General features: G+C 45.7%; 1 long non-coding RNA gene across 3 annotated transcripts in view; it reads right to left on the minus strand.

Annotated features, from left to right (window-relative positions):
* Positions 1–1,584: 1,584 nt before the first annotated feature.
* LOC116087248 overlaps positions 1,585–24,333 on the minus strand; it is a 50,230-nt gene continuing 27,481 nt past the window's right edge. For 2 of the 3 annotated variants that reach the window (XR_004117332.1, XR_004117334.1), the window contains one exon: positions 12,366–12,639. This is a non-coding gene — a long non-coding RNA (uncharacterized LOC116087248). Of the gene's footprint in view, positions 1,682–2,786; positions 3,210–12,365; positions 12,640–24,333 lie in introns of those variants that run through there. The other variant, XR_004117333.1, reaches the window with a different exon arrangement.

Below are 24,333 nucleotides of genomic sequence, written 5' to 3' on the forward strand. Positions count from 1 at the left end.
CTTGTTCTGAAGTAACTATGATCTTTGGTTTCCTGGAGCTGTAGGCATCTAGCTAAGGGAAAAAGTGACTTGCTTTGTTTCTGTGGTACGGTATTTCTCTTTATGGTTGCCTTTTACTTATGAGCAGTGATTCCAGTTATGGGAGTCATGTAAAGTTTTCTCATATAACAAATATGTTTATATGGACAAGAGCGTTTAAAGGAATACACAAATATGCTATCAACATGTGACAAAAATAGTGGGATTAGTATCCAGGGACAGATGGGCTTTCGGAAAAGCAGGGTCAAGTGACCTCTGTGCACCCTCCTACCAGCTGTGAACACCTGGAAGGACAAGTGCCCTTATCTGAGTCCACAGCACTCACTGGTTGCCACCAAGTTGTCTGCAACATAAACCTGTACATCTGAAATGTCTGGTGTGGTGGGTGGCCTACCTGGGGCTCAACCCACGATTCTGATGGTGTCAGTGCATGACTCAGTGGAACATACCGTGACATGGAGGGTCAAAGAAAAACTTATGTTTCTGTACTCAGGGGCACAAGGAAATCACACACACACCACACACACACTCACACATACTCACACCATACACACACTCACATACATATAATACATTCACACATATCCCCACACACACTTGCACACTCACATACACTTGCACACGCTCACGCACTCACACATTCACACCATACTCATACACACTCACACAGTCACACATACACATACATACTCACATACACACTTGCACTCACACACACACAAATTAGAGACCTCATTGGCAGTCCTGTGCCGCCATTTACTGTAGTGTGACCCTGGCAAATATCTTAGCTCTCCAGGCCTCAGTTTCCTTAGTTGTTTTGTTGCACACAAGTCTCACACAGACTCACATGTTGTTTGGAATACTGCCCCAAATGGAATTTTCATGATACAGAAATTTAGAAAACATATGTTTTTTTTTTTTTTTTTTTTTAAAAAAAAACAACGACATTTACTCTCCAGGAAAAGGCAAGCTTTGAATTATAGGCAGATGAGCCAATCAATGACCGTGTTCACTGTTTGATTGTCAGTTTCTCTTTTGTTCAAATCTTATTGGCTTTGTGTTAAGAGTATTTTTTAAACTGACTGGCTGTTGGGTTCAAATGTTTTAAACAAATTTTGGCGCGGGCTATAGAGTTTGGGCGTGCCACCAAGCTGCCTTGGCTGAGTGACAGTTTTAGCACAGCCAAACAGCTGGTCCTACAGGGAGCCTCCTCGATGGAAAGATTTCCCAGGAACAATGGTCTGTTGAGCTTTCTTGGCTTGGGAGCCTGTGAGGGGCCCCATGGTCTCCTCAGGTTGGAGCATCATTGACCGGTAGTGAAAAGCCCTGGTTGGCCCTGACTTCTAGTAGCAATGGAGAGCTGTTGCCTTTGGGGCCAGAGTTGGGGGACAGAGAGGTAGAAATTGGGTTTTTCATCACTTCATCTCATGTTTCGGAAACAGCCTTGCCTTTGGATGAGGGAAGGAGAGGCGGCTTGCAGGCATTTTTCACTTAAGGTCTCTGCTTCTTCTATCCCAGCTGTTGGGTCATTGTTAATCTTTCTGTTGGGAGTGGGGTGAGGTTCCGGAAGCGGCAGATAGGAGCTAACTTTCAGTATTTCCACAAAAAGAAAGAACAGTACATTTAGCTGCTTCCCCAAATGCTGAAAATAAAGAGGAAATTATTAAAATCTGAGATCTATAACCCTAGCCAGGCCAAATGATACTTTGTTCTATGCCCAGAATTTAACTATTTTACCTGACTTTACACAGGCTTATAGCATCTCTACAAAGAAACACCACACATGCTGGAGATACTTCAGAACAACTAGTTAGCCTTTCTGAGGACAAAGCAATAATCCCAGGAAATGTGAATGGGAAGCCGAACCCTATGCAACACAGAGACAGGCTTTCCAGTTTCTAGTGACGTGGCAGCATGCATGGTTATGATAAAGAGATGTGTGGCAGATCCACTGTGGTGATGAATCGAGACAACATGCACCATTGAAAGCAGCCCTTCTAGTATTTAAGCTAGAAACTGGCTCATGGTGGGTCTCAGTATATGGGCAGTGATGAGTGTGTGACCAAAGTGACCACTTTATAGGGAGGGACTAGAAGTGTCCCAATGGAAGACAAGTATTCTTAAACTATGATATCAAAATGGAGGTAAAAAAAAGAGCGTGGAGACCTCGTGTTCAACTTGTTCTCCATCAATCAAGGGATGTTTTTTAAGGCATGGTGGGGTTGACTGGAGAGACGGTTGTTGATCAACTTTCCAATGGCTTCTCTGCATCATTGTTTTAGAAGTTTGAAATGTGCCTTTAGACCCTGAATTTTTCAGATCAGTAAAGTTGCTACACATGGGGGGTGGTGAAGCGTATACCCCTCCCTGTTCCCTCTGGGGGATGTGGTCTGGAGTTTGCTGTGAGGGTTTAAGGACATTGATCTGGACCTAGTAGAATATGAAGAGGAGATAAAGTGTCTGAGACCGAGGCACCTCCATTCCCCTCCTGACCAAAATGTGTGAATGATTGCAAGAGCCAGGACCTAAAATTACTCATTGTGCTGGGATTAGAGAGGATAGCACTGAGGATGTTGGTGTAAATGGCTGAGCGTTTTCCCACGTGCACATAAGTTCCCTGACACAACAACTCTGAGACTTCTTATTTATGAGTACATGTCTAGGCCAACAGCTTTGGCTTGCTTCACCTAGCTCGTAACTCAATTCTCCTGTTTTAAATAGTCTAAGTATGCCACGTGGCTAGTTACCTGGTTCTCTGTTCTGGGCGACCATCTTCCTCTATGTCTGAATGAGTCTCCTCTTGCCCGTCTCGCTCCCAGAATTCCTCTCTCTCTGCCGGATGTCCTGCCTTCCAATCCTTCCTCAAGCTCATTGGCAAAGAGCTTTTTAAGGACAGGTGAATGAATGCTTTTACAGAGTACACAAGGGATTATCTCTACTGGCACAGAGAAGTGCACAGATTTTGTGCAATATCCTTTGTGGAATCAGCTCTAGGCATTTGCTGCTGGATTCCTGGTGGCAGAGCTTCACAGAGGACTAGTAAAAGTCCCTGAATCTCCCAGCGGATGTTGTCCCCATTCCAGGCACGGATTCCACAGGAAACAGTCTCAGAGGCAATTGTTTCTGCAGGCGTGTTCTAGAGGGGATCTTTCTCTTCGAAGGAGCAGAGGCTAGAATCAAACATAGGAGAAACTTGAACTTGAACTTGAATGATGAGATAGACATCTCTGTACATCCTGGGGAGTGTTTGGAGGCAGCCCCAAAGGTCTATCTACCAAGCAAGAGTCCAGCACAGCTTTGGGAAGTATTTCACTGTCTAATCTCAGAGTGAAAGATCAAATCCCAGCACTCTGGATACTGAAGGAGGAGGATCAGAGTCCAACCTGGGCTACACTAGACTGCCTCAAAATACAGGATAGAGAGAGGGAGAGAAGAATTCAGAGGGTCAGAGGGTGGGCATATTTATCGAGAATGAAAGAGGCAGGTCAGCTCATTTTATAGCTAAGGAGCTAGACAACCAGCAGGGCAGAAGTAGGACCACAGAGAACCCAGGCAGGAGATAGAGTCACTCTCAGTAACTACAGGCATTGTCAGTTTTCAGAATGGGAAGTTTAGCTGAAGAATTCAGCGGACAGGTGACGATATCGGCTGAGAGACAGGCAAGGACAGGGTGTCCCGGGTTGCACTGTTTGCAGCCTGGAGGTGTGTCTGCTGCTGGACACAGCTTACAACTCTTTGTTCCCAGAAGATGTCTGACCAGAGTCCTTTTGCTTTGTGCCTGTCCTGCCTTTCATGCTGCTGGGAATATCGATCTCTGTAGGGACAGAGTCAGCCTCTACACCACAGTGTCTTAGTCAGAGTTATTACTGCTATGATAAAACACCCTGCACCAACCATCTTTGTGGAGGAAAGTGTTCCTTTGGGCCAGTCTTCCACATTAAAGGAAGTCAGGACAGGAAGTCAAACCGGACAGGAACCTGGAGGCAGGGGCTGATGCAGAGGCCGTGGAAGGGTGCTGCTTGCTGGTTTGCTCTTCATGGCTTGCTCAACCTGTTTTCTTATAGAACGTAGGACCACCAGTCCAGGGATGGCCCCACCCACAATGGGCTAGTCCCTCCTGCATTGATGACTAATTAAGAAAATGCTCTTAATGCATTTCTTAATTAAGTCTCCCGCCTCTCAGATGCTTTTAGCTTGGTCAAGCTGACAAAACTAGCCAACACAGGCAGGCTCTGCATCTGTGGACTCAAACGCAGTTTGAAAACATGAAATGGCATAGGACCTATTCTAAGTGTGAACCAACCCTTGTATCTTGTCATTCCCTGAATGATAGAGCCATTCAGCATTTACACTGCATTAGGCATTAGAGTTCATCTTTGACGGTGTGAGGTACGTCAAAGAGTGAATGTAGCTTACATGCCAATACTACATTTTATATAAGAGACTTGAGCCTCAGCAGATTTTATTATATGTCACGGGGCCTGGAACCAACAACCCGCAGGATGACTGTACCCAGTATTGGAGCCTTTGAATTAGTGCTTGGAGCTGGCGAAGCCAGAAACTGGTTAAGTTGTTGTCTCTGTGGTATTATGGGTTGCCGACTAAGTGACCTCATCCCTTCTCTGAGGCTAAGGTTTGTGCTATGGGCTGCCCAGCATCTGAGGTAACGGCACCACTGCTTATGGAAAAGCAGAGACGAGTGAGGCAGGAGAACACCCTGGGCACAGCCGAATGGCCCCTCTCCCATGCCTGGATTTGAAGCAGCTTGGTAGCAGTTAGACATTCCATTAGCAAAGGCTCAGGCCAGCAGCGTGCTAAGGTTCCTGGATCTTGCCACTCAAATGTATCATGTGTACTTGGTTGTCCTAGCATGTCACTCAGGAAGAGCGTTCTTCTGGGCCAGAGGTCACAGACTGACTGCCTCCAAGCTGCCCTGGCCATCAGAAGATTTCGATTTGTTCTATACCAGAGTTAAAGCTATTTTTAAAAATACTTTAATTGTATTTTCTGTGTATGGTAGCTTTGTGTTCATCAGTGTCTGAGTACCATGTACATGCAGTGCCCGGGAAGGCGAGAAGGAGCTGTTGGATTCCCTGGAACTGGAGTTCTCGAGGGTTGTGAGCCATCATGTGGGTGCTAGGAATTGAACTCCGATGGGTTCTCTGGAAGGGCAGCTAGTGCTCTCGATCTCTGAGCCGTTTCTACAAGCCCCCAGGTTTACAATCTTAAATGCCCATCACTTAAGAAGCAGAAGATTCCATGTGTACATGAAAAGCGCTAGGATCTAAGCCTGGTGTTTGGACTGACTCCTTTCCATGAGTCATGAGTTCCTCACATGCCACAGCCTCCTCCCCCAGCTCACTTCACTTAACAGTCCCAGTCAATAGCCAGAGAGTGGAAGAAGAACGCCTTGGTCTAGGCTGTTGTCTCATGCAACCTGCTGTACAGAACAAGGGCCACAAACCATCTGCTTGCAGGAAACTGAGCTGAATCCACTCACCTGCCACTGTCTACTAAGAGAATTGGGGGTGGAGGCCATATTACTCCATTGTCCTAAAATATTTATCATCCTTACCTTTATAGAAAGATAGTATTGATTTTAGTGTGTTAGACGACAGGGGCTGTCCAGTCACCCATTCCTTTTTCTCTGCCTTCCTTGCTGTCATGTACTTACCATGCAAGCACAGGGACTCTTTTGGAGCCACACAAAAAAGCTGAGCATATGTGCTTGTAATCCTGTGTACTGGGGGAAGAGATGATACAGGATGAGCTGTGGGGTCTATGGGCCAGCTGCCTAGCCTGTTGGAAAGTTCTAGGCTATCGAGAAAGTCTGTCTCGAAAGTAAGGTGTTGGACAGCGGACTCACACACTCACATGCTGAGTTCCTGCTAAGGAATGACACTTAAGATGCTCTTCTAAGCTCCACACCCATGTGGATACATGTATGTATGCATGCACATACATGTGCGCTGGAAAAAAACCATACATACACTCACATGTACACACACTCATAAACACACACTCAAACACTTGTACACACACTCATACACTCAGACTCACACACATGCTCTCATACATACACTCACATACACTCATGCATACTCGTGCACACACTCACACACACGCCCACACATACCCATACTCATACACTCAAACACATATGTACACTCTCGTATACTCATGTATACACACTCACACACTCTCCCACACACTCCCACACACTCACACACTCTCACACACTCTTACTCACTCATGTACACACACTAACATACACACATTCACACACACTCTCTCACACATACTCACACACACTCACACTCTCACACACACACATACACACACTCACACTCTTGATTTAGCATGACTAGAGAGCTAAGCCTTCACTGCCAAGCAACCTGACTAGGCACCCTCTTTCCCATTCCTTCTCTCCTTCCCCCACCCCCGACCTTTCTTTTTCCCTTTCTTTTCTGTCAAGGTCTCAAATTCATGATCCTCTTGCCTCTGCCTCCCAAGTGCTGGGATTATAGGTTTGTGCTACCAGACCCAGGCACATTAAGGAATTTTCTAAACAAACATTTTCCCTCTACCTCTGTAATCCATTAAAATAGCTTCAGAATGAGAGGGGAAAGTTGGCAGTCCCGGCTTTCTAGACCTTGAGTTGTCAGCGGGTCACACAATGTCAGGGCCATGAGCTACTGTACTTTTCTCCCCTAGCCTCCTGCCCTAGCCATGACTAAGACCTGGGCTCCTTGAGACCATTGTCTTCCTCTTTTCTGACTCTAGGCCTGACGTGCAGGCACTGGCTTATTCCTGTTGTCCCTCATGGGAATGCTGTCAGGAACCTGGGTTATGGTTCTCTTCCATTGTATTTCTACACTTCCCTCTCATTTTTCTCCTCAGGATGATCCTGCAGCCAGGGGCTGCCCACTCGCCCAGTCCTTTTCCTCTGCCTCCCCTACCCAGGAGTCTAACCTTAGAAAAATGCCAGCACCCTGTTTTTCAAGTCTTCCCTTCCGCAGTAGCTGGAGGTGGTCCCATGAGCCTGCTCTCGCTACTGACAGAAACGGAGTTCCCTCAGAGGCTTCTGGGAGATATTTTCTTCCTTTATAAGACAGCAATTTAGGTGTAAGGAATTTCCCTCTCTGTTTTCTCCTTTCTGGTTCTGGGTGTGACTTTGTTAGGACATGGTGTACGGAACTGCAGCAGCCATCTTGGGATACAAAGGGAGACACAGGTAATATGTCAAAAATGATCGGAGAGAGAAAGAAAGCTCCTGGGGATGTGCTCTAGCCATGAATCATTTCCATTCACATGGCAGAAACTGATTACAGTTTATTAATGTCACTTCAGGGATGGGAATGGTGACATAGACCTGTGACCCCAGTATTGTGGAGGCTGAGGTAGGAGGATTTATGAAGTCGAGGCTAATCTGTGCTATATAACAAGAAGCCTGTCTGAACAAAATAAAGCAAAACATAACAAAAAGCCACTTTATGTTAGGTATTCTGTTTTAATTCTAACATTCAGCTTTCTTCTACCTGTAGCTTCTACAATCAAAAACAAAAAAATGTGTATAGCCAGGTGGTGGTGGTGCATGCCTTTAGCTCCATAGTCAGGAGGGAGAGGCAGGCGGATTTCTGAGTTTAAGGCTAGTCTGGTCTAGAATGAGTTCCAAGATAGCCAGGGTTACACAGAGATAACTCTGTCTTACACACACACACACACACACACACACACACACACACACACACATACACACACACTCCTCACTATGAGTGAACTCCAGGATAGCCAGGGTTACACAGAGATAACTCTGTCTTACACACACACACACACACACACACACACACACACACACACACACCTTACTATGAGTGAGTTCCAGGATAGCCAGGGTTACACAGAGATAACTCTGTCTTACACACACACACACACACACACACACACACACACACATACACACACACTCCTCACTATGAGTGAACTCCAGGATAGCCAGGGTTACACAGAGATAACTCTGTCTTACACACACACACACACACACACACACACGCATGCACACACACACACCTCACTATGAGTGAGTTCCAGGATAGAAAGGGTTACACAGAAATAACTCTGTCTGACACACACACACACACACACGTGCCCCTCACTATGAGTGAGTTCCAGGATAGCCAGGGTTACACAGAAATAACTCTGTCTTTTACACACACACACACACACACACACACACACACACATACATACATACACACATACACCCCTCACTACGAGTGAGGCACTATTCTGAGGGTCTTTCCCATATTTATTAATTTAGTTTCTGCCGTGGTACAAGGAAATAGGCACAATTTTGCTTATTCTCTGTGGGAGGAAACTGGTGCTTTGTGCAGTTGTCATGAGAAGTCATTCTGTCATGACGTGGAGCCACGATGTGGTCCTGGGATTTCTGCATTCCCAGGCCCTGGGTTCAGTAGCAACTTGGTGTTGGCTAACAGAGAGAGAGAGTGGTTTGTTCCATGTCACATGGCACTGCTGGCACAGACTCTGGGCCAACAATTAGAGCTCCCCTCCTCTGCCCCCTCTGCTCTCCCTTGAGCTTGCCTTACTGGGGACTCACTCTAGCACTAAGCTTCAAGGCTCCTCAGTACCCACTTGCTTCCTCCCTCTAGGGCTCAGGTATCAGATCCCGGCCATTCTGAGTGAACTCAGGAAGACTGATCACCAGTGTTTTCTATCCTGATGTGAGGCAATTGCCTGGGGAACGCACGGCCTGGGCTTGAGGTTGGGCAGAATTAAGTTCAGTCATGGCTTGCTGCTTCTTGCTGTGTTACCTTGGGAAAATTCCTTCCCCTCTCTGAGCATTGGTATTCTTTTTTGTTACTTGGGATAATGAAGACCTAAGTTCTAAGGTTATGTTAGAGTAGTAAGTGGGGTGCTGACACTAAACACTCCTGACAGAAGTGAACGCTGACTGATGTTGCTAGTGAGCTTGCCCACTCAGCCCTCCTGTGACCTGTGGGCTGGGATAAGGTGGATGGAATCCTGTGTCATGGCACAAATAGGAATGGGCTTAGCGGGAGAGATGTTAACCTTTGAGTCAAGGCAGTGATAGCTGAGTGGGTTTTGTGACCTCAGTGGCTCCTGTGCCCCGACTATAAAATGTACTCTGCCTAAGATGCCACCCAGGGCCTCTCTTCGTGAGGACACAGCACCAAGCATGTTGCTTGCCTTCTTCTCTTCAGGACTCTGCACAGAGAAGGAGTGTCTGTCATCCTAAGGTGTTGAGTGGTGTTTTCTAAATGAGCTGTAGCTGCTCACAAAACTCATCCCATCGCTCAGCACCAGCCTGGCCAGGGCCAGTTACCTAGTGGGATGTAGATGGTTAAGAATCCCAAGGTAAGCGGGGTGGTGGTTTGGGAGGCAGAGGAAGGTGGATTTCTGAGTTCGAGGCTAGCCTGGTCTACAGAGTGAGTTCCAGGACAGCCAGGGGCTACACAGAGAAACCCTGTCTAGAAAAACCAAAAATAAAATAAAATAAAATAAAATAAAATAAAATAAAATAAAATAAAGAATCCCAAGGTAGAGAAGGATGAACGAGCTACTTAGAGAGAAGAAGTGGCACTTGTCACCCTTGAGGGTCAGGCGGGTTTGATTTCCTGTAGTACAAAGATTTAGAATATGACCATGATTATAGTTTTTTGTAAGAATGAATCACTTATTTATGGTTATGGCCATGAACCTAGTCAAACTGTGAGCCAAAACTAGAATAAACTCACTCAACTGATGGCCTTAGAGCCAAGGGGGCTGACTGTCCACTGACCAGGAGCTAGGTCTGGTGGTTTTGTTTTTGTTTTTTTTTTTTTTTGAGACAGGGTTTCTCTGTATAGCCCTGGCTCTCCTGGAACTCACTCTGTAGACCAGGCTGGCCTTGAACTCAGAAATCAGCCTGCCTTTGCCTCCCAAATGCTGGGATTAAAAGCATGTGCCACCACTGCCCAGCGACTAATATTTTTAAAGAATAAAAACTTGCAAGTAATTCTATATCGAGTAGCCTTGATCAGACTCACTGTTTCATGTTTCCCCACAAAACTTTGAGCTTTCCCCTAAAACTATACACCAATCTTAGTTTATAATTTTGCTCACTATATAGAAATAGTGGTAGAGTGCTTAGGACACTTTCTCATTTATTCTTCAAACAAAACTAAAAAGTAGGCATGTTTTTAATTCCCATTTTTACAAGGGAGTGGGGTTAGACAGCTAAGGGAACCTCAGCCAAGATCATGCCACTGTTGAAAGCAGGCAGGCAGGCATGGGAATGCCTGTCAGTCAGTGTTCCCCTGGCTGGCTCTTTCAGTAGCGGTTGGTTCTCTGCCTCAGGGATAGCCATGTGCATGGGAGCGTGCACCAGGAGGTCACCAGCTCAGTTAATCCCTCTGCCATGGTGGTTGGGAGTGTGCCCCAGCGCGATTCATTTTAGAGAGAGGAAGAGACAGCTTTTGCATGATTATGTAAGCTACCTGCAGTGTGTGGGTGGTGGCGCTTAGCCTGTCTACACAGCATGGCAGAGACTGGGAAACTTTCCAGGGCATCAAAAACATGGGGGACTTTCCCCGGTGCCACACAGTGAGTCCACAGCTGAACAGGGCTGACGCTAGGAGTCTTTTCAGTGAGTGCTGCTCTATGGGTGTTGCTGGATTAGTAAGTATGGTGAGGCCCCTGCCCTGTCCCTTGCACTAGTAACAGGAAATAATTCAGTGATTTCATGCTTTGGGGAACATACAGACCTGTTCAAGCTACAGCTGCAACCCTCAAAGAGTGTCCCCCACCCTAGTTTCTGTTTCTTCTGCAAAAAATGAGACAATAAACAAAGACACTCCTTGGGTTGGAGGAGAAGAAGGTGCGAATCCTCCCTCCCATCTGGCAGGACAGCTATCACACAGGTCACCCAGGGGAACTTAGTTATCTCTGTTCCAACCGAAATGGTCTGTGAGCCAGAGAGGTTTGATAATACTGCTCCCTGCGGAGAAACCCTGACTTCCTCTGTATGGCTGACTTCTTGCAATGGCTGAAGTTGGAAGGCTGAGGAGGCTGATCTGAGGTGGTCTATATGAGACACTCGTACTGGGACACCTCACATGCGCAAGCACGTGCAAACTGCATGCACAGGTACACACACTCTTATACATATTCTTGTGTATAGACACATGTATTTCTGCACATGTATTTCGGCACCTAGAGTTCTTGAAAACACATACCCTGTATACACATGCAAAACTACACATAGCACTTGTTCTATATACATGTGTACAAGTACACACACACACACACACACACACACACACACATACACACACGTACACACATATACACACAGCTGTGTGTTCATACAGAATATAGTTGTGGTAGGTAGATACTCCAAAACATGCATACACAGTGCACATGTGAGCACACTTTTAGCTAACACTGCTTGCTCTTCAGCCCTCCGTCTTGAAGTTCTTGATTCTGAGAGGCTGGCTGCTCCGACTCTTGGGTGTGGCCAGGCAGCTCGTGTGATGGTCTCTTGCCTCTCCGACTCTCCACACTTTGCTGGTTTGTTTTCAGTTGTCACTGAATAATTTGAATAAACTTCACAGTTATGCATTTTATGCTAGAATATTAGTTCTGTGAAGGGCAGGGACCAGCCTGACCATTTACATCAAAAGCCCCTGACAGCCCGAGACATAGTAACTCTTCAACAGATACTGACATCAATGAGCATCACCAGGATCAATATGTACCACTGATGAGCATTACCAGGATCAATATGTACCATTAATGAGCATCACCAGAATCCTTCTTGCTTTTGCGATGGAGAATATGTTGCTGCACAGTGCAGCCCCTTTGCGTAACATACCTTGTAGAGAATTTTGGCTTGATGGTGGTGGTGCTGGTGGGGTTTCTGTGGCAACTTTGTATACATTCCCAGAGAGCCAAGCCTCAGAACCCTACAGAAAATCATGCCAAAAACAAACCAAAACCAAAACCAAAACAACTTTCAGATATATTTCTACTCATGAAGAAAATAAATTCCAGAGAGGAGAATTTCTAACTCTTAAATGTGGACAGACAGCTCTTTACTATCCCTCCCCCCCACCCCCAACCAAGAGTTAAGGAGATACCAGTGGCTGCCACAAATAATAAGCTTGACATGTCCCTGTCTGGGCTGGAACAGACTGTTTTTTTTTTCCTCTTGGGCCAGATTACAACAGTAATCAGGCCCCTGTTAGACATCAAGAGGCCAGGAGGCAAGTGAGGGTGGGGCCCAGAAATGATAAACCCAGGCATGATGGTAAAAAGCAGGCAGCTAGGCTCGGGCCATTTGCCGTCCTTCATTCACTTTTCATTGATTAGATAATTTGGGTTCCTTCTAAGTGATGGGTACTGTGTAAACTGTCTGGGAGAAAGCGAGTCCTTAAAGCGTCCTTAGCTTCTTCTGGATGCTCCAGTCTAGTGCCGAGAGAAGCAGACTGTCACCGTTCAGTGTTCTCAGTGGTCCTGGCAAAGACAGGGAGGCTTCTGGAAGAGGAGTTCAAGCTGAGGCTGCAAGAGGAGCTGCACCTAGTCAGGAGGCAGGAGAATTGTTAGGGTTCCACAGGGTGAGAGAACACCATCCATAGAAACGCGATATGGCAGCCGTGGGGCAGGAGCAGGTACAAGGGGTACACAGAGCTTGTCCACGTGTCTCCTGAAGCTCCAGGGTGATTATGTGGACCTGGGACTGAAGCATCACGGACTAAGAGAACCCAGGATAAGTGGGAGGCGCTTCCTAGGAGCTAGAGTGCTGGGGATACCTGGGGATGTGGGAGAAGGGGTTTAGCACTCACTGCCTATGAAATAGGCCATTCTCTTGATTCTTGTTTTATCTGACAAATGAATAGGGAGAGCCAGGCAGTCTGTCAAGCCTCTCACAGCTGCTGCTGTCCCTGTATCAGTCTAGGTCAGTCCCCACCCTGTGCCCTAGCCTCTCCCACCCCATAGTCTTCTATGTCCTACAGGGTCTACCATGGGTACCTGGACTCTCATCTCTACCACCACCAGAGGCTGTGTTGCTGTAATGCACTCGTTTCTTCTCTTGGCCTCTGTTTCTATGTGAATGGGAAACAGGCACAATTCATGACATATCTGCTGCCTCTGTGGTGGTTTGTATGTGCTCAGCCCAGGGAGTGGCACTATTAGAAGGTGGTGGCCCTGTTGGAGTGGGCGTGGCCATGTTGGAGTAGGTGTGGCCATGTTGGAGTAGGCGTGTCACTGTGGGTGTGGGCTTTAAGACCCTCATCCTAGCTACCCGGAAGTCAGTATTCTGTTAGCAGCCTTCAGATGAAGATGTAGAACTCTCAGCTCCTCCTGCACCATGCCTTCCTGGATACTGCCATGTTCCTGCCTTGATAATAATGTACTGAACCTCTGAACCTCTAAGCCAGCCCTGATTAAATGTTGTCCTTATAAGAGTTGCCTTGTGGGGCTGGAGAGATGGCTCAGTGGCTAAGAGCACTGACTGCTCTTCCAGAGGTCTTGAATTCAATTTCCAGCAGCCACAGGGTGGCTCACAACCATCTGTAATGGGGTTAGATGCCCTCTTCTGGTGTGTTTGAAGACAGCTATATACACGAAATAAATAAACTAAATCTTAAAAAAAAAAAAAAGGTTGCTTTGGTCATGGTGTCTGTTAACAGCAATAAAACCTTAACTAAGACAGCCTCTTTAGCTTTTTCTTGTATCTCTCTTTATTCCAGGTACCCTTGACCTGCCCTCAATACCTCAAGAGCACAGAGCTCAAGTTTGCCCAGGGACATCTCTTGAGAGACGTTTCTCTGGATAGGAGCCACCATTTCTTACATTCCACATTAGCTGTGTGTTTTCCTCCCCAAACTCCTTACTGTGGTGTTTGACTTCACAGTGTGTGTCTGTGTGTGTGTGTGTGTGTGTGTGTGTGTGTGTGTATGTGGTTACCAAGTATCTCTATCGCCTCCTAAGGATGTAAGCACTACAGGGAGGGGATATATGGTGACCTGCTCATGGCTATATCCTCTTACATGGTACTGTCTTGGATATATGTTATCTATGAGGTTGTCGGGTGTCAAAGTGATACATGACATCAGTGGGTTTAGTGTGGCAATAGACATCTGTTATTAATTACATGAAAGCCTGACCTGTAAACTTAAGAAGCTCCAATTTTCAAGAAGCATCACAAGATTATAGTGACACAGCCTGGTCACTAGAGGGCAATGTGCAGCCATAAAGCTGAGTGGTTTACCGGGACCCCAACCCTTTAGGGAGATTCTAAGTCTAGCATCTGGTATCTTTGGTTTACTACTATTCATAGCTAGACTGGATAACATGTACTTATTTTTATAAAATATATTTTAATCATTTTTCTTCTCTGCCAACCAACTCTTCCAGATCTTCCCCACCTCCCTGTCCATCCAATTCATGTTGTTCCTCTCTTCTTCTCTTCTCTCTCTCTTTCTCTCCTTCTCTCTCTCTCCCTCTCCCTCCCACTCTATCACACACAGACACACACACACACACACACACACCACTCCCAAACAAAACACCTCAAGAAACAAAAATCACAACAGATAAACTAGACGAAAAGAAAAACCAAGACAAAACAATACCAAAATAAAACAAAAAGTACACAAAAATCATGGAGTCTGTTCTGTGTTGGCCAATTACTCTGGGCATGGGGCCTGCCTTGGAGTGGGGCTAGTCTACCTAGTGATGCTCCATAGTGGAAAACTGACTGCCCAGGAGATATCAATTGCAAACAGCCTCTTGGTTAGGGATGGGACACTTTGTCCACTTCCTTCCCCAGGGCTGGAGTTTTGTCTGGTTTGAATCTGTGCAGGCCTTGTACACATTGTCACAGTCTCTATGAATTTATAGGTACATCAGTCTTGTTATATTTGGAAGATGATTTTTTGGGGGCAGACTATATAAAACCTTAAAATGTGTAGGCTGTTAAAAGGTAGAAAGCTTGCCCGGGCCTGTTGAGCTTAATCCTGGCATTGAGGCCCTGATGAGAGTGTTCCACAGTCTCCCCCATTCCCTTGGTAGTCTACTCAATAGTCTTATTTTCTTTCACATAGAAGAGATCATCCTGACTTTTGCGTGAGCCTTCATCCAATATCCTGGATGTTAACATCCAAACACACTTGAATTATGGTCCACATAATTCAAGTGTTAGAATTTCTGGTCCACAGAACAGGTGCCTGTTGTATATGGCATATTCTCTTGAAAGGAAAACAATAATAATACACATACACACACACACACACACACACACACACACACACACACACACACACGTTAATTCTAGAGTTTAACTACTAAGCATTACTTTCTTATTAACATGAGGGCAAAAGGCAGAACCTGGGCCAGGCCCTCATAGAGTCACTTGCTTTATTGTTAACCTCATTCTTGGACAAAGCCATTTTGCAACAAGCAGTGGGTTGCTCCTCAAGTCTACTTGGTGTGCTTAGTGCTGAGGGCAAGTCCTTCCCCTCCCATGCCTCCTGTTCCTCCATCTTCATAATCGCATATGCATCTCCATCCTGAGCTTATGATTAGAAGATACAGACCTTAGCTCCCTGGGGTTGCAGGCCCTCCCGTCTGTCATCACTGGAGTCTGGGTCCCAACATAAGCTGGAAAAAGACTTTTCAGATAGAAGAGCAACGGAAGGAGGATTGAACCTGCAGGCTTTGCAGAGCTCCAGGGTAAGTCTGTGCTAGGCATATCAAGAAGACTTGAGGTTTAAGACTGGTTAGGGAGAGGACTTTCCAAAGTATGGTGCAGGTGCTGGTATATCCAATTACTTGGTGTCCTAGTTTGCTTTCTAGTGCTGTGATAAACACTGTGACCTAAAGCAACACGGGAGCAAAGGACTTATTTGGCTTACATATCCTGAATGCTCTATATCATTGGGGGAAGGCAAGGCAGGAACTCAAGCAGGACAGGAACCTGAAGGCAGGAACTGAAACAGAGACCACGGAGGAAAGCTATTTACTGGCTCGCTTTTTTTATGCAACCCAGGACCAGCAGCTCAGGGATGGCACTGCCTCCAGGGGGCTGGATCCTCTCACATCATTCACCAGTTGAGAAAATGCCCCACAGACGTGCCTACAGGATAATTGGATGGAGGTATTTTCTCAATTGAGGTGCCCTCTTCCTAGATTAAACTGACAAAAACAAAATGTGCGCACATACACAGAGCACATCTGGTGAGATAATTAAGTATGCAGAGTGTGGAGCATATCCACTCCCCTTAATAGTCAAGTAGCAGGCCTAGAGGAAGGAAGGCCTGAAGTCTGCATATTAATGAGCTCTCCAAGTGACTCAGTAACCTGAATATCTTGTAATTCAAGTCATATTCAAAATGCCCCTTGAGATCTCATTTTTAAAGAGGTACCACTCCAGTATCTAAGGCATTTTATCCTGTGTGTGTGTGTTCTCCTAAATGAGTGCTCACCTCCATGGCAGACAACTTAATTCAAAAGTGAATTTGAAAGTACATAGAACTCAACTTTGTGGACCACTCCGAGTCTTTATCTCTACAGAGTGGAGAGATGGGGGAAGATCTGTGGCAGGAGATAAAACAAATTAAATTCCAAAGCCAAGCTCTCAGCTCCTCCAGACTGAAGCATTATTTGTGGTTTGATTTATAATCGCTGATCACCTGGGACAGGTGAGACCAGTCAGGTGTCCCCCTCAAGGCAGCTCAAAGCTTGATGCCCATGAATTTGAGGTTGTACTGTTGCTTCGGTTTGGGAGTAACATTCGTGGGGTCGAAATGCTTTGTAGTCTTGCATCACGAAGTGACTTGGGCTGTGACAGGAATGCCTTCCTTCAGAACTCTGATTTCCTAGTCTCCTGACTTGCACATCATTTCTCCCATGTATAAGGTGGACTGCATCAGAGCAGAAGCAACAGTAGAGGCTCTCGGAGCTGCAGCTATTCTTGTACAGCACTGGAAAGTTTGGGGTCGGAGGAGTTAACGGTGGAGATGTCTTGGGCGGCTATCACCGTTCTAGGCCAGCCAGAACTCTGGAAGGTGGGGTAATGAGGACCGGGTCAGGTAAACAAGTGACAGATGTCTTTAGTCATGCCAAATCAGTGGCCGAGGCCGCTGGGTTAGAGAGGATAATCAACCGGATTTAAGGCCTAAAGTCTCCGTGTAATTTCACTTCAACGGAGAGGGAGAAGGTGGTGTCCAGAGGGACCAGAAAGATACAATAAAATTAACAGGACACCAGTGAACGTCAGCCATGGAAGAAAAGGAAAAGAAGCTACAAACGCTCAAGAGAACTGAGCATAGCAACGTGTCTTTGTGATTCCCGTACCTGGGACCTAGAGGCAGGAAGACCAGAAATTCAAGCCATCCTCTGCTACATCTAGAGTTCAAGGCCAACCTGAGCTACAGGAGAGCTAGTCTCCAATATAAGCATAGGAACAAACACATGCTAGGGAAGCGTTGCTTTTAATTCAGTTCCTCCGATGCTCTTGACTGTGCTGACACAGGTACTCGGTGTCCACATCGCTCCTCTGAGCCCCATTAGAGCTGCAAGGCTGGCTGGCTGGCTGCTCCATCTTAGTCCGGAGACTGAGGCCTGGAGAGAGCTCAGGGGCGTGGCCGTGAGAAAGCCCGGGTCTGCACTCTCTGTACCCGATGCTGTTGAGTTAGTTAAGTTTCCTACCTCCAGCCCTGTTCAAGTGACTTTTTTACATGAAGGATAGAAGATGAAGGTAAGTCACTCTCTCACAGTCTCTCTTTCTCTCTCTCTCTGACTCAACCATGAACCCCTACTGGAGGCCACCCCGTTTGCTGCTGCCTTGAGGCGCAGGCCACCCAAAGCTGCTGACTCCTTGGCAGGAGAAGAGATACTGTCTGATGAAGGTCTGGCTCGGAGGTCATTAAGAAAGGACCAGCACTGGAAAGATCCAGAAGGGGAAACTAGAGGGAGTTGACTGATGTAAAGGTGATACGGTCTGGGCTGTAAAAAACTCTTAATCGAGAGTCAGGTGCCACGGGTCACAGGACAAGCCACAGAGCCTGGGGAGGGCAGTGGGTCTATAGAGAAGTCCCCGTGGTACCTCATGTATCTGGGATGAGAACTTGGGCGTTGGAGCCGGAAGACCAGTCCCTGTGCTGCCCATCCTAGTTGCGTTTGCAGAGAAAGGGTCTTGACGTGTAGTCTCCATTCCTTCACATGCAAAGTAGGAGTAACAATGATTTTAAAAGATTAAACATCATCAAGCTTAAGGCACTCACCAGCCGGCTTCACAAACTCTAAGTAATCATCAGTCGTCACTGTAACCACGTAGAACACCATCTTGGGTGGCTTCATTCCTTTCCTCTTGGTGACCCATTCTTTCACAGCAACCTTTCTGTGATCTCATGCTTTGTCTCTTTCTTTCCCACTCAACATCTTTTTGACTTTTTTTCTTCCTTTGGTCAGATTTTTTTCTTACTGGAGAAAGATTTATCCCTTTCCATGTACACAAAGGATCTGAATCTTGGGGGTGTCTTAGTTAGGGTTTTACTGCTGTGAACAGACACCATGACCCAATGACCAAATCAGCTCTTGTAAGAACATTTAATTGGGGCTGGCTCACAGGTTCGGAGGTTCAGTCCATTATCATCAAGGCAGGAAGCATGGCAGTGCCCAGATAGCCATGGCACAGGAGGAGCTGAGAGCTCACCATGCTGTTCTGTAGACAAACAAGAGAAGACTTGACTTCCAGGTAGCTAGGATGAGGGTTTTAAAGCCCAGGTCCACAGTCATACACTTCCTCCAACAAGGCCACGTTCCTCCAACAAGGCTACACCGCCTAATGGTGCCACTCCCTGGGTCAAGCATATTCAAACCACTGCAGGAGGTGATATGGTCCTGTCTGGAGGTGTGGCCAAGTGCAATCCTAGCAGAAATAACGGCATCTTTGAATTTAGCAACAGGCAAAACACCTAGCCACTGCCTTCAGCAGGGAAGGCAGACCTCACAAAGACTCACGGAGAAATCTAACAGAAATTGTATAGAAGGAACTGGTCTAGTACAGGGGACTTCAAAAGTGAGCCTTGCTACCAGAGACCAGGGTGCTCACAGTAGGTCAACAAAATAGAGAGTCTGTAAGCATCATCTAGGCAGGCCACTGTTTCCAGAACACATAATGAAGGAAATTTGTAGGCTGTGAGTTTTTCCAACTTTAACTATGTATTAACTATGAATGCAAAAGGCTAGGTTTTTGTTTGTTTGTTTACATTTAGGAGGTAGTAGGGAATTTCATTTTGAAATAAATATATTCAAAGAAGTGGATTTAGTCAACAACAGCAGCTGGTGACTCACATGTGGCAGAATCACCAGCCTGAAAGCTTAAGAGAGGAGTTGGGGAACTCCTGTGCTCTGCAATGTGGTGTGGAATTAAAAAAAAAAAAATGGAGACTCAGAAAGTCTCAGTGCCTGGCTGGCAGTCACAAAGTGAGTTAGTGGCTGAATTTAGTCATAGAAAATATAGTTCATTGTCCCCCAAACCCCAGGATAGTGGGAAAAGTGACACATGGCACTTGGGATCCAGGAGATGGCTGACAAAGGCTCGCAGCCCTGCCGCAGCCTTAGACAGGGTTGCCACCTCTGTCACTTCTGCTCTCTCCCTTCGTTTCTCCTTTCTGTCTTCTATGTCTCCTGTGGCCCCACTGTGGTGAGAGAAACTCAGCTCCAGAGGAAGCCCATATCATTTTGTTGCTCTCTTGGCCTTGGATCACAAGGCCAAGCTGTGGTCGCCTGTGACCTTACTAGGGCGAGGACATGATTTTTTTTTTTTTAAGCAGGAATGGGTTCGGTCTGCCTTAACTCCTGTACTGGGGCTGCTGCTGCTGCTGCTGCTGCTGCTGCTGCTGCTGCTGCTGCTGCTGCTGTGTGTGTGTGTGTGTGTGTGTGTGTGTGTGTGTGTGTGCATCAGGACCATCCCAAGCCTGCCAACCTTGCAGGACTGTTATAGAAAGCAAAGGAAATTTTAGAAGCATTTTAAAAGCACAGGAGACACAGTCTTGGACTGATGATCATATCCACAGGCTTCCTCTCAGTAGCCAGGAGGTGTGTAAGTGCTGACCCGAAGCCATGCTGGCTCCAAAAGCTGCCCTTACTCTGACTCTGAGCCCAGAAAATGCTTCTGTTTACCCAACAGCCTGGACTAAAAGCAAAACAAACACCCAAAACATAATACTGTGTGCTGGGCTTCACTTTGACTTTGTTTTTTTTTTTTTTAAACAGCCTTCTCAGTCTGTTAGGATACAACTGAAGCTTAGGCATGAGAATGAGGCCTGTCCTAGGCTTCTGAATGGTGCCTGGGACTGGTTCACAGCATGTACTCTGCCCTCAGCACTTCAGGGCCATAGAGTGCTCTGTGAGAGAGGACAGACCTGGAAGACTGGCCATCGATGGCCTCCCCATCCAATCCACGTCCACCGCGCCAATGTCAGGCACATCCACCGTCTTCTGTATGTCAATGTTTTATTAGTATATATTAATTATACAAAGTAATGGCTTTCATTGAGCTGTTCTTGCATCTTTACCTTGGAAAGAGATATGTGGGGGCAGGAGAAAGGGCAGAACTGGGGTTAGCATATGAAGCTTTTTGTTAGACATTATGATCCACGTGTGAAATCCCTTGAAGGCCGGGAAGGAGGACTGGGGGTTAAAAGCAAGTTTTGGCTACATAGTAAGAACTTATCATCAACAACAAACAACAAAAAACAACGTGGCTGCCAATGTGGTGGCTCATACCTGCAATCCCACTTCTTGGGAGGATGAAGCAGGAGGATAGATGCAAGTTCCAGGCTAGCCCGGGTATGATTGAGATTCTCTCTCAAAAAGCCAAAAGCCAAATACCAAACAAAGAGAAACCCAAGTCTTCTAAACCAAGTTAGGTAAGTGGAAGTGTTTGTGACAGAAGTAAACCAAGCTCCTTAGGGATTTATAGAACGATTCTGCATTACAGCCTTTCCTTTTCCTATAGACCAACCCCAAGAACAGAGAACGCCGATATTATCCAACACCACACACATATACACAGTTACACAAAGACATACATACATATAGTCACACATACGTACAGTCACACATATGCACTCATACAGAGACACATGCACATACAGATACACTCTTACATAAACACAAAGATACACATACACCCATGTACACATAGTCACACACACAGAGACACACATATATACACACATACACATTGTCATACACACAGAAACACACATACGCACAGACATACACAGAGATATATGCAGACATAGAGACATACATACATACACACAGAGACACATACAAAGGAATAATATAGATAAACATATATATAGAGAGACACATACACACATATGCACAGACATACAGAAATACACATTCCTACAGACACACACACACACAGACACATACACACAGACATACACATAGACACACATAAACATATCTACAGAGACATACATAATTTTAATGACTAACACTATTGTAGAACCGTCAAATTCAAAATCTAAAGTGTAGGAAGCTGGAGATCTGGGAAAAGGTTGGTCTTACCATTTGGGTTAGAAAGTAGCCTGCTGGTGAATTTTTTCTTTAAGCTATGTGGGTGTCTGTCTGTCTGTCTGTCTGTCTGTCTATCTATCTATCTATCTATTTATCTATCTATCTATCTATCATCTATCTATCTCTTTCCTTCCTTTGTTTCTTTCTTTCTTTTGATTGATCAATCTATCTATCGTCTATCTATTAACACCTTCAACTGATTAGATGAAGCCTGCCCCTATTAGATTGCTAGTAACCTGCCCACAGAGATAGTAATCTACTTTAGTTGGAAACTCATTGATTTCAACTTGAATTTCATCTAAGAGAGAAGACCTTCATAACCTCATCCAGAAACATTTTGCGGCTTGACCAATAGGTACAAGTTAACCACTGGAATGTATAAGTGTATAGTATACATATAACATACAGAACAGCACACACTATACTGAGCATTTACTGTGGGCTAGGCACTATTCTCTTATTGAATAATTTCTAGCTGTGATTGCACTACAGTACCCAACCAGTCAATAAAAATAAATGGTGGTTTCCAACATAGAAGGCTACAGTGAAGAGATACAGGGGTGTGAGCACCCGGCAGACTGCAGTGCAGGTAACTCAGGCATGAAGGACCAGAAAAGCACTCGGACAATTATTTATTCTCCCAGTTTCATTTTCCTCATGTGTAATACAGAGTTAAAAATAGTGCTTCCTTCATTCACAGAGTGCTTAACAAATATTTGTCAACTGAATCAATGTTGAAGAAATCGTCAGGGCTGTTGTCAGAATGACAGGAGACCGAAAGCCCCTCACTTGGTGCCTGATAAGTGAGGGAACATTGTGAATGTGGCTGGTGGACTGGTCTACTTTCCTCCTGAACCCTGTAGATACAGAGCCATATTCAGAAGCTCTGGGACTCATCTCACAAGGATCCAGGGTGCAGTGTGGCTCCCAGGAAGCTCCGGACAGCCATCTCCCAGGCCTGAGTCAAGGCCTGTTTTTTTTTTTTTTTTTTTTTTTTGCTTACTTCTTAGCAGCATCCTGGGGCAGCCAGTTCTCTGCGGCTCCCAGAATGTGTACTTGGAGCCCTGGCTATAATGAGTCTTGGCACAGAGACGTCTCTGAAGAACCAGGTAATGTGGTCTGGAGCCGGGTGAGTCCCTCCCTCTGTGCCAGAACGCTCTGCCAGCAGCTCTGCTAGAGTCCACTCACTGCCTCTCAGAAGAGAATGGCTGCCTTCTCCTAGACTGGTACCTCCCTAGGGGCACCATCAATTAAGCTAATCATTCCCTGTTCTCCTAAAACACATGGCACCATTGATGGGATTAATCTGAGCACAAGGACAACAGGGATACTAGAAGTCATTAATAGGTCATTCATCTTTCAGCGAGGGTTGATGCGTTGATAGCAGACGCTCAGCTCTGACGCTTACCAATGGTGTGACCTTGGTCAACTTTTTCCATCCTTCTTATGACCCAGCATCTTCATCTGTACCATGGGTAGCATTGTACCCACTTAAAAGGATCTTAGGATGGCTAGGCATGTTAACACATGAAAAGTGCATGAAAACATGTTTGAGGTCAGTAACTATTTCTGCTCCTGCTACGATTATTATGTATCTATTGCTACTTTCCCCTGTACCAGGTGCCAAGACATTCTACTGGTTTTAAAGGAAAGAGCGCTGAAGTGTATAAACACTGTCCCTGGTTTTGTGAAGTTTGTATAGTTTGGAGCACGGAAGGAAACCAATAAGTACATGAAAAAGTTTAGAGACTCACAGTCTTGATGACATACTCCCTGACAAATATTGTAAAATAGCAACAACAAAAAACAACAACAACAAAGCCAAGGGTGTGCTGTGTGTAGGACACAGAGATCTCAGGGAAGCAGTGATAGCCATGCTGAACGGTGAAGGCGGCAGGTGTGCAAAAGAAGTAATGGGGATAAGGAACTATATGTATGAAATCTTTGAAGCACAAAGAACATGGAACAGTCAGTCATGGGGAGAGGAAAGGTCAATGAGGCTGGAGCAGTGAGGGAGCCCCAGAGGACAGCAGCTCTCACATAGTGCCCACTGCAGATCATGTGCCTCCCTGACTGGTTTCTAAGGTACCTTATCTGATCATTTCTGCAGCCATAGGAGGACACAGTGCAGCTTAGGTTAGATCGTGCACACACCCCACATTTCTTCTTTTTCTTAAGCACAAACTCCCAGCCTGGAATTTTTAATGCTTTAAAAGACAGTCTCAATAAACCTTCAAGGTTTACTTTCTTTAGTTGTTATTTGATTGTATGGCGGAAGTAGTTTTTAATTATACAAGCCATATTTTCCTTGGAATAATGTGGGAAGTTTAAAGTTTCCATTCACCGTTGTCTCCTGATTCCATTTCTCATTCTGCCTTTCAGAGTTAATAATGATATGACTTACTAGAAGTCTTTTTGTTAATTACATAGTCATACATTAAATTCTTTTTCAAGACAGGGTTTTATGTAGCATAGGTTAACCTTAACTCACTGAGTGGTAGGCTGGAGAGATGGCTCTGCAGTTAAGAGCACTGACTGCTCTTCCAAAGGTCCTGAGTTCAAATCCCAGCAACCACATGGTGGCTTACAACCATCCATAATGAGATCTGATGCCCTCTTCTGGGGTGTCTGAAGACAGCTACAGTGTACTTACATATAATAAATAAA

The sequence above is a fragment of the Mastomys coucha genome, unplaced genomic scaffold, assembly GCF_008632895.1.
Source record: "Mastomys coucha isolate ucsf_1 unplaced genomic scaffold, UCSF_Mcou_1 pScaffold13, whole genome shotgun sequence".
Taxonomy (NCBI): domain Eukaryota; kingdom Metazoa; phylum Chordata; class Mammalia; order Rodentia; family Muridae; genus Mastomys; species Mastomys coucha.